The 11,175-nt window shown below is 37.7% G+C and overlaps 1 protein-coding gene across 2 annotated transcripts in view; it reads left to right on the top strand.

The window, feature by feature from the left end:
• The first annotated feature begins 8,964 nt into the window (after positions 1-8,964).
• The window catches only part of SLC2A9 (solute carrier family 2 member 9), a 106,527-nt gene continuing 104,316 nt past the window's right edge, over positions 8,965-11,175 (top strand). For both annotated transcript variants that reach the window (XM_026034190.1, XM_026034192.1), the window contains exon 1: positions 8,965-9,016. The gene's annotated coding sequence lies outside the window, so the exon portion shown is untranslated. The remainder of the gene's footprint in view (positions 9,017-11,175) is intronic.

Below are 11,175 nucleotides of genomic sequence, written 5' to 3'. Positions count from 1 at the left end.
GTTTCAATATATAAATATTATGTTTTTTGTTAACTATGTTACATGAATGTTTATTGAACAATAGCTAACAAGGTATGTATTTAATCATTACTTAGCAAAATCTGCTGATCCCACAAGAAGGAACAATAGAGCATTCTCCCAGTATCTGAAAGATAAACTAGAATTTTCTATCTAGCAATAGCTTTGCTTGAAAAGAATGCTAAAGAAAAACGGAGTAGAATAAAATTCTAACTTTATATAAAGTAGACATGTCTTTTTCTTATTATGTGAGAATAGCAAACAAGATCTGGCTCAAAAAGGTAACTTTTACTTACACGGTAATTTTAACCATGAAGTAAGGACTTCCTGAAAAAAAATCTCTATCTTTTTATTTATTTATTTAAATCTTATGGTGCTCAAGAGTTTAATTTTGATATGTGAGTTTGAAAGCTCCTCAACAATTGACCTAATGATATATATCTACAGAAAATTTCATCATTCAGATACGTTGCTCACAAAATATCTCATCCATAAAGAGCATAATCCATGAAATTAGTAAAGAATTATGAATTAAGACACTCTCTTAGAGAGAGACTAAATCTCTCTATTCTAGAACTGAGTATGTAATAGGACAACTATAAAAACATGAAGTGTGATACATTCAGTGTTATTGTCTGTATCTCTCAACAGTTGTATATTTTTTTTTCCTATCTTAATGTCCTCATAACAAAATAAAAAGATATGATCACAGTTATGCTCCCTACTTTTAGTAGTCTGACACTAAAGGAGTGAATATTTATTTATTAATAATTGATGTTTAATAATTAATGCCATATTTACCGATATTTAATTATTGCTTTTCATATTACTATCATTAATAGATAATTATATTTTCTTCTCTTGACTCCAAAATGTGTGTTCTGGCTCTTAAAATGAAGATTTTGTATGTGTTAAAAAAGAACATTTCTGTCAAAGCCACTCATCAGAACTGTTTTCTTCTAAGTTAACATAGCTGATTTTTATCATATCTAATGGTATGCTAGGAAATGAATACTAGGCTAATGAAATAGATTTATTTCTTCAATATTTGTTCAGATTTTCTTTGAATGTAGATTTTTTTTTTTGCCTTAAAAATAGAAATGATGTGTGATATGGATTGAACTTTTGAACTACTGAACTTTTTGTTATCTTTAGAAAATGATAAAATTGTTCTCTTGTGAGAATAAGCAGCCCATCATAATTACTCATGAATTCTAGACCAAGTAATTCATGAATTACTCATGAATTCTAGACCAAGGTAGTAATTTCCAACCTATTAAACATAAAAATTTCTATTTTCTAAACCATATCTGAGACTGAAATTATCCATCATATAATGACTGACAATTAAGAAGGTTTGCATCTCTAGTAAACATATTTCTCTATGTCTTTATAGATGCCAAGGCCCACTAGCCAGTTCTAATTCCATCAGGAAGTGAGTACCATGAATGACATGCTTAGAAAACTAATTTACTAGTTTCCAGTGCGTCACATTTAGGATTAAAGCAAAGGAAACCTTCGAGCTTTGGTTAATAGCGAAGTACAAAAAATAGGTCACCTGGATTGTATGGATGAGACGTGCATTTAAAGAATGCACAAACTCCTGTACATAAACAGGAAGCTGAGATGAAGAGAAAAAGGACTGTGGTTTACTCAGAGATGGAAGCAGTGTGCATAAGCTAAAAGCAGAGAAGTGAAGGCATTCTGGGAATCTAGTCCATAGGGACTAGCATCATCTTCTTCACTCTTACTACTCCTGGTCTATGACTAAGGGTAAAAATAGACGTTGTTACTCTACATCTTCCATACCTGTATCCTGGGAGAAGATAAGATCTTTCCCTAGAGTAGAAAATGGCCCTCCATGATAAAAAAAAAAAAGGCCCCTGCTTCTGAGGGAAAGCAGAGGAAGAAAGTACTGCTGATGCAGCTAAGGGAAGGAAAAGGAGGGGACAAAAGAGCCTGAGAAAGAATGGCAAGGGATTTCTAGAAGCTCTGGGTTGTGCAAACACCAACCCTCCTAGTGAACCTGCCAAGCTGTATCACTTTCAAATGAGCCAGGAGAAATCCAACGTACACAGGCCAGAGGAGGAGGATTTGAACAGACTCCGAATCATTGTTTTTCTTTCAGCGATGCATTAGGAGGCCGTGCTGCACTGTTACAGTACCAGGTGACTATTTTCTCAACAGAGAAATGTTAGAGGGGACTTTAATCACAGCAAGGATTTATCCAAATGTATTTCCCATTTGATCAATTATTTCTTCATCTGAAGATCATATCTCTTTGGTCATCACTGTTTTCTCATATACTGCACTGGAGTAGAGCGGAAGAAAGGGGGGGGGAATAAAGAAAAAGGAGAGAAAAAGGAAAAAAAGGAGGTTAAAGTGGTGCTAGATATAGATTAGAAGCAGAAAACAAAAAAAAAAGTTAAAGGAGCAAAACATAAATAGCCATCTAATTGAACCAAGCTATATAATCACAAGCAGGTAACCAGGAAGAGGTTAACTTTAGGGTGGGGAGAGATCATGACTTTCCTTCTGTGAAGTGCCCCCTCTCATCAGCTATGTAGTCAAAATAATCTCTGTCTGTTACAAAAACAAATTTTAATTTTTATCCCGCCCCAGCTTTCAGGCCATTGTCTAAATCCTTATCACAAGCCATATTTACAAGCTGTGCCAATAACTGGCTTTATCTGCACTGTAGACAGGGTGAAAATGAAGCAGAAATAAAACATTATTTAAGGTCATAGAAGCCACGTGGCATTTATAATTTGGCACTGAGTTCTCAAGCACTGTAAAATCTAGTTGAGCTGCTAACTGTAATTTTCAATTCAACTCTGCCAAAATGAATCCAGCTAATACATGACAAGAGAGATTTATGTTTTTGAGGCTTAGAACATTAGCAGATTCTCTCTTTTAGATAAGTAAATGATGTGAAAAGTAACTTAAGCTCCAACCTTCCTTGGGGATATATGTCCTGATCCTTCAACTCCTACATTTTAGAGAGACCTAGTTTAGACCTATCCCAAAGAAAAAGTTAATTCTAGAATGATTTTTGAGTTGATTAATTCCTCAAACAACTGATTTACCTATGGTTTTAGAACTGCTGAAAAGGATTTAACTTCAAGATTTAAACCAAAAATAATTAGCAGACCACTAGGTTATTACCACTTTGTTTTGGGCATAACATACATGATACAGAAACTGAAGTATGTTACCAAAAGCTCAATTATAATATTGTTTTTCAGACAATCATAGAACAACTAAGGTGGGAAGAGGCCTCTGGAGTCATCTCCAGAAACCTCTTAGACTAGCAGTGCAGAGCTAATGTCAATGTAAGTCAAATTGCTTCTGCATTTCCAGAAACTATTTGCGTGTTTCACTGCCTTCACAGGAATATTTTTTTTTCTTATGTTCAACAAGAATTTCCCCTTCTGCATCTGGTGACCATCACCTCTGAGTTTGGCTTTGTCTTCTCTACAGTCTTCCCATCAGGAATAAGAAGACAGCAAATGTTTGTATCTGAGCCTCCTCTCTGCTCAAACCTGCAGGTGTCACAACCTCTGCTTGTATATTATGTGCTCCAATCCTCTGAGCAGCTTAATGGTCCTCTGCTGAACTCCTACCAGGTTGCCCATCTCTCTCTCATCCTGGGGGACCCAATGCTATCCATAAGCAACATCGTAAGTGCCAAGTTGTGATCCATTATCACTTCCCTTGACTTTCAGCCCAGTATGCTGTTAGCATTTGTCCTGTAATCACATTTAATACCAATTATTTGGAAATCACTTAGAATATTAAAGGATTAATCTCTATTATTGAAATTATGTCAGAACCATATTTTTCCTTCTAGAATCTAATCTGGAAATTAAATTACGTGAGTTTAAAGATCTCCTTTCACATTCTACATTGGCTAAATCCCTACTATAGATCAGTGCTGAAATCTAAGACATAAGTACTTCTAAAAGCATACAGGATTGGATTAATATATTTCTGCAAAAATCACCAAGTGTTTTTTGAATGTTTACTTTGGCCTAATTTTCATGTGGTATTTTTCAGAGAACTTCTAAGAATACCAAATGAACTGCATTTTTTTTTTCCACTGAGTTTGCTTTATATAGAATATTCTTCATGTTATATTTTAACTTACTTTCATGGATGACAGCCACAAAGTAATGCTCAAGGAAATTGGTCCACTTGTCCCATCAACTACTAGGTGTGAAACATCCTCCCAGGTTGCAGTTAGGAATTCCTCTCCTACCAGGAGCATTGGAGCAGAGGGAATGCAGCTGGGCCACTCTGCTTAATTAGTCAATTGTCTGAATTTAGGGTGCATTGACACTCCTAGGATGAGTAGCATAAAAGTGAGTTGGCAGAGCTCAAGAGGAAAGACTGAGGATTTCTTGGAAGAGTGTGTAAGAGAATAAATTTCAGCCTGAGCTGAAAATGTAGTAAGTTGAAGTCTATGTCTAATCAAATAGATGCATTTTTCCCTCATGTTTGTGTATTTTCCTATAAACTGGGAAGTTAAATTTGGGCACGTTGGGGCAGTATGTTAAGAGAAGAGTTGGGGGAAGGTAAGGATGAGTGTTTACTCATCCTTTGGTGCACCCTTTGGTGCAGCATGTTGGCATAGATTGCAATCTGTTTAAGTTCAGATGAATAAATTCCTATCATGCTGACTGATACTGTCACCCTACAGTATCCCTTATCTGTCTCCATTGTTTATCTTTTGTCTTGTATTTCAAGCAAGGGTTTGATTTTATCATGTGTGAAATCTTTTAAATATATCTACTACAATTGTACTACATGAGATTCTAGGTCTTCCTTCTATTTACATGCCAATCTACATAAATATTAGCATCTGTTATTCAGTGTAAATCCCTTAGTACATTGTTTCTGTGTTAGAAAGGAAAATTTGCTTAAAAATGGTAAACCAAATGCTTTTCTCTGTAATATACTTTTCAATTATAGTATGTTTCTTATGTTCCTTTCATATATATATATATATGTATATATATAAAATTTGGCTTGCCTACAGCATTTGCACAGCTTCAAAGAACAGGCTTTACTCTTCACTAGCTTTCTAGTTTCTGGTCTGCTGTATAACTGACACCGTGGTTACTGCATTAGCAGTAAGTGGCCCAGAAGCTACACCCTTTAAGAAAAATAATTAACTGCAATTTCTTTTTCGATAAAAATTAACATTTATCATAAAATTCCAATGGCCTCTCTTTATTCCACAAAATCCGTGTCACATGTGATTAATAAAGGAGTGTATTTGTTAGCATGATCTGCTTACTAGAATTCCCAGGAGTGTACCCCTCTCTTTAACATATATTTAGTAAGATCAGCAAGGGATGACAGAACAGAAAGTTCTCATGTAAGCCTAAACTCTGTTTAGTTCCATTTGAGATGGGCTCCCTCAAGAGTAGATTAACGCAAGAGGCAATGTCAGTACTAACAATCAGGTTCAAGATGTCTGTTATAATAATATTATACTTGGAAATATGACTTTTTAATAATTTCAAATATGTGTTTGTGCATAGTTCACATATTTCTTAATATGTGAAAGAAACTGAGATAATTTAATAAACAAGGTCATAAATTATTCAATACATAGATGTTGTACACTGAAGATGAGTTTATGTATAGTGATTTTGTGTGTACAGCTTGTTTTGGTACCGTGCTCACAGAAATCCTTGAATAAATGAATCCATGTAATTCATAATCAACAAAATTGTACTGCTTATTCTGTGCTCCAAGATTAAATATGACTTGTTCTCATTCAGCATGAAGTTCACATAGGTTTAGAAAAAAATCCATATGAAAATAAGACTATACAGTTGGGCTGCATATATTCCTGAACTGATTCCTGATTACTGAAATCCACCAAGTTTCTTTCATTATTTCAATAGGTAAAACATTAAGGTTTCAGTGTCTGGATTAAACTCTCATGTGTTTCCACAGAGAAGCCTTTCTGTTATTGGAGACATCACTGAATGTCAGCATCCCACCTGGTGGGATCCAAGATTAAACAGTGGGTTGAACGCTTGTACATTGTATTCAGCTCTGATCCTCCCAGGCTATATTTAAGCTCAGTTTAACTTGATCAGAGCAGGCTTAACACTCTTTGATGCTTGTCCTGCTAGCTCAACATTTTCAGTGTCTCATCTTGTTAGTGCATCTGATTTCATATGAAAAATCTTGAGGCTTACTGCAGTGCAGCCATTTTTCCTATTTGCAGTTAATTCTACACCGAGTGTAGACTCCTACATTCAGGATAATGCTGAGATTCCTGTGCTAGCTCAGGAAGCAGGTGTAAACCCCCAGGTCAGTGAAAGGTACAGCCTCCACGTCCTGCTTTGTGCAGGGCCCTTCCTTTCAGTGCGGCGCTCGGTGCACTGACACGACCTAAACTGCTTCTTGTGTCGGAGCCAGCTGGAGATCTCTGCGCTCTAATCTCCTGCAAATACAGCTCCTGGCTGGAACGATGATCAAACTGTGATGGTAGATTAACAGGATTAAGTGGGATTTTATTTGGCATATTAGACTTATTTTCATAACAGATTTAGGGGAAGTTGGAACATTCAAAATGGATCTCGTAAAAGCCCAGCTAACTTTGTTTTTAAGCTCAGTTATCCAAACCTGACATCCCTAAGCTCAGGAGGCAGATTCCTCTAGATGCTGACTACTTTTGCACTAGTCCACGTGCTCAGTTTGGACTAAGCTATGAGATGGTGACCATCTCATAGCCATTGGATAGATGAAGAAATGGTGGCAATTGGGAATCTCCTCTGAGCACGCTGAGAGGCTCTTCCAAGCACATATGCCCCCTGCATGTCTAAGGCAACAAAGAGAGTGAGACTTGCCAAGAGGTGGCAGTTGTGTCCATGCAGCTGGAGAAGCAGCTCTCTATGACGTGTAAATAGGCCAAGTGCCCTCTTCACTCTAATGGCCTTCAAGGGTGCTGCCACCTCTTGGTGTTTCGTAAGCAGATTGAAGTGGTGAGATGGCTCCTGTATAAAAGCATGTTCTAAAGAGGACAGGGCCAGATTCTTTTCATTGGTGCCCAGTGACAGGACAAGAGGTCATGGGCACAAGCTGAAATACGGGAAGTTCTGTCTGAGCATGAGGAAAAGCTTTTGTACTGAAGGTGGCTGAGAACTGGAAGGGACTGCCTAGAGAAAATGTGGAGTCTACATCCTTGGAGATATTCACAAACTGCCTGGACAGGGTCCTAGGTAACCTGAGGCAGCTGATCGTGCTTGAGCGGAGGAGTTTGGCTTAATGAACTCTAAATTTCCTTCCAACCTCAACCAGTCTGCAATATTCATCTATTTCCACAAAGAAAGGTTACTTGGCCCTGCTCTTGTAGGAAGATCTGAGCTGCAGATTGCTAAAGCAGTAAGAATGAGGTGATTTTAAAAAACAAACCATGCCACTGTCTGAGGCACATGTTATGTTGCATACACATCTCCTTGAAATACCTTCATAATTCTGAAACACTAAATCCTCGGCAAAATCTTCATGGCTGAGCCAATCTGGAAAACTTGCACAACTGTTCAATATTTGCTGAAAAACTTCATATGAGTTTTAGAATAACTGTTCAGTGTAGAGGTCCTAGTGGGATGAGAGGTAACTGTGACAAGTGATTAACTTGCACTTGTCCTCTGATTTTATTTCTTATCAGAGTGAGTGATCAGAGTGATCAGAGAGAGGGAGAAGTGAAAAAGTGAATACCCTTTTTCTCCATTCAAAATGGCTTGCACTCTCTATGAAGAAATTGTATTTGTCTATTGGATTGTTGGTACTGGGCTTCTAGTCACTATTGTATAAATATTTAATATCAGTCATAATGGTTCTTTGGGAAAAGGGTGTATCACGCATAAGAGTTACTGGCACTGTTATTGCTATTATAATCTTTGGGTTTAAGCCAGAAGTTCTTGCAGATGTTGGAGGAAGCATACTTGGACTTTTAAGTGAAGCACTGATGTATGCACCCCAGTGTATTCTTTTTCAGTGGCTACTTAAGCAGTCCGTGGTCATTTTGGCTGTATTGCACTGAGTCTATGGAGGTTGCTAATCTCTGCAACAGTTGTGAGTCCAAAGTTGAGCTGCAGTTAAGTTCAAACAGGGAGATACAATGATCTGAAGAGCTGAAAAACAAAAAACATTTGGATTTTGTAATTATCTCTAAATTTCATTGACAGCATGTATGTGATTGAAGCTGTAAAAACAAATAAACACTTCTAAGAAATCATATAAATACTGAGCTTGGTACTTTCCCAGAACTCTCTAAGATAAAATACAGAAATATAGATTTGGATTTTTCAATAAGCACAAATTCTATATTAATAGGAACCTGTTGTTTTTTTCATTTGCCCTAAATACTCTTGCCTGTAAGACAGGTGCTATTATCTTTTGTTGCAGGAGAAAAAAAAAAAAAGAAAAAGTTAATGAAACACAGCAAACACTGAATAAACACATGCTTTGTTGAAAGAATTACTACAGAATACACTAAATTTGCTCAATATTAAGGCAACAGGCTGATTTAGATGTACTTTTCCCTCTTCATTCCCCATCTACCTCTGTTTCTTCAGCACCACTCAGCTTGTTCAGAACACCAGGGGTTCCTGAGAATCCGAGAGAATCTGTCAAAGGGAGGGAGTGGACGTGCTGGGCAGAGAAAGGCTTCTCTTGCTGAAGTACAAAGTATATCTCCTGGCGTGTGTGATTTCTGCACCCCAGAGGGACGGAGGGAGCCCTTACTCAGCAATTCCCAGCGGATTGGGCGGGCAGGCTCTCCTCCTCCCCACCTCCATCCGCGAGGCGCTCGCTCAAATTGCGCTCACAGACACAGGGACTGGAAGGGTTTAGAGCACTGTCCTGGGTCCTCGCTACCCGCCGGCAGCAGAGACAGAGGCTCCTCACCTCCCCATCGCTTCCCGTGTGCCAGCGCAGCCAAGGATGCGCAGCAGCCGCTGAGTCGCAAAAAAAGGTTTGTTTTTTAAAAGGAAACCTTGTGGTTCTGGGAGAAGCCTCTGTGTGCAATCCCATAGCTTTTTCTTTCGGTAGGCATGTTCTGGAGCCTGTGTGCTACCCAGGGGCTGCATGTTCTTTAATGCTTTCTTTATCACAGTAACTATAGATTAATCCTATGCTAACTTGACAAGTGGTTCTATTGCAAACTGCTTCTGCCTTCAAGTGCGGCATGGAGCTTATTATGAGAAAAAAAACCTCACAGAGAGTTTCAACTCCTTAGTAGAAATTTTGACTGCGGTAATCAGTTTCTTCTGTAAGTAATCATAAGGAAATAATAGAGTACAAAGAGATGAAGAAAAAAAAAGGGGGGGATAGATATGGTAGTTTCTCAGAGTATGAAGTGATGTGTGTTGAAACTTCAAAGAGATAGATGGGAACTCTTGTATCCTTACATGTTAGCATTTAAGCACAAAAATTTGTGTAGGTTAAAGGAAATCTCTCCACCTGGTCATATGGGTTTAGATTAAAAACAAAGCAAAATATTATAAAGGATGTTTTATTAAGTTAATGAGGCTGTAATTAATTATATTAAGGGGTTAATTATAATTAATAATTATATTAATTAACAGGCTTATAACAAGACAGGACAGCAGGATAGGAAAATCTTTGCATCATACAGCATATATACATATATGCATCTACATATCACCATACATAAAATATGAGATTTCTTATTCAGTCAAGGGGTCTGGTTCTGTATTAGATGATAGGGAAAAAGATTTTTTTTTTTTTAGATTCAAGCTCTTCTCCAGAAAATCACAGAAAATCTTTCAAACTGCAGGCTTAAGTTGAGGTCCTGATATTATTTTATGTATCTTATTTTATAAGCTATCCTTTACATTCTAAAACAGAAGAAAATTTAAAAAAATGCAGAAAGTGTTTCCTTATGCAACAGTGTGAAAAGAAAAAAATTACAAATTCGTTGATCTGTGTCAAGCAGATCAGAAAAACAAAACACTCTCTCTTAATAATCCATGATGTTAATTGATTTGGAGTAGATTTCCACTTAGTTTTCTTAAAGGAGCAATATCACAAGGCCTATAGAAAATCTTCCTTCTTCAAGGGCTTCTTAGGGATCTCTCTTCTAAGACAGGAGAGTCAATTGCCAAAATCCAGGATAGCAGCAGTAGGGTTGTTTTTCAGCTCACTTTTTGAACTTTGCTTCTATGTGTTTATTCAGAGGTAGTCTTGTCTCTCTACAGTGTTTTGGAGTGCTGCATAAGGGCTCATTCTCTAGATTTCTTTATTGGGGAATGGCTAAAATATCCACACATGCTCAGTCATAAAGTGCAAATTCTGGGGTTGCAAAGCTAGAAGTGAGGGTGTCAGAGACCCCCACTTCAGCCCTAAGTCCTCTTGTAAGTGCCCTCTAAGTACTACTTACATGGTAGACAACCACGATGGAAGTATTTTACTGTAATATAAGAGGATGACTGAAATGCCTGTAAAATCCAAATGTTTCCATTAATCTCCAATATCTAAATGGTCAGCTTGCCTTGCTTAGTACCACCAGCACAGAGCTAGAGAGACAGATGTTCCCTGTTTCTGCATGTAGCCCCGTTCTCCTCAGGTCATCAGAGCTGAAAACTTCCCGGTCTTGTAGACCAGACACTATGGGCCCTAGCCCTGTGAGCTCCTGCTTGCTCCTGCCAACCTCACATTTGCCATTTACCTCTTTCTTTCCTTTGCACCCTGTAGTACAGTTTTGGTCCTCAGCCTATGGACGGACAGGATTTCCTCCACCTTGTCTGTTCTAGTGGCAAAGGGGCAAGGTGAGAAGAAGAAGGGGGATATAAAGAAGAAATAAAAAGAAAAATCTCAAATTGATCTGAATGAAGCATGAGGTGGTCTCCCATATTCAAAGCCAGATCCTAACCTCTCTGTTATTTCTCTATACTTCAGGGATATAGTGACCTGTTTTAATATCTTGATGTAGTAATAAAAAAATCACACTCTAGTTTTTGAAAATGTAGCTCATATCACTGAACATTAATATTCTTTCCTTTGGAATGAAAACACTGGCATATGAGAACTATATTCCCTATGACACTCTGGTGTTAGGCTGTAATCCAAACCTCTTGCAAGTCAACAACAGAGAGAGACTGTTTGCAAGTC

This window comes from Nothoprocta perdicaria, unplaced genomic scaffold (genome assembly GCF_003342845.1).
Source record: "Nothoprocta perdicaria isolate Ctin4 unplaced genomic scaffold, notPer1 scaffold_14, whole genome shotgun sequence".
In the NCBI taxonomy this organism is placed as follows: domain Eukaryota; kingdom Metazoa; phylum Chordata; class Aves; order Tinamiformes; family Tinamidae; genus Nothoprocta; species Nothoprocta perdicaria.
The sequence above is the reverse complement of the archived record's forward strand: the minus strand, read 5'-3'. Positions and strand labels throughout refer to the sequence as shown.